This window comes from Ananas comosus, linkage group 6, assembly GCF_001540865.1.
Source record: "Ananas comosus cultivar F153 linkage group 6, ASM154086v1, whole genome shotgun sequence".
Taxonomy (NCBI): Eukaryota; Viridiplantae; Streptophyta; class Magnoliopsida; order Poales; family Bromeliaceae; genus Ananas; species Ananas comosus.
Genome location: NC_033626.1, coordinates 4,841,066 through 4,841,396, shown reverse-complemented (window position 1 = coordinate 4,841,396; position 331 = coordinate 4,841,066).

Below are 331 nucleotides of genomic sequence, written 5' to 3'. Positions count from 1 at the left end.
GGAGCATTCGTGAGTCCAAATGGCATGACCGTGAATTCGTAATGTCCATATCGCGTACGAAACGCAGTTTTCTGCACATCCTCCGGCTTAATCTTCAGTTGGTGATAGCCGGATTGCAAATCTATCTTCGAGTACACACACGACCTTTGCAACTGATCGAACAAGTCATCGATTCGGGGTAGTGGGTACTTGTTCTTGATCGTGACTCTGTTCAATTCTCGATAGTCCATGCAGAGTCGAAACGATCCATCCTTCTTCCTCACGAACAACACCGGGGCTCCCCACGGTGATACACTTGGCCGGATAAATTGCTTGTCGAGGAGATCTTGCA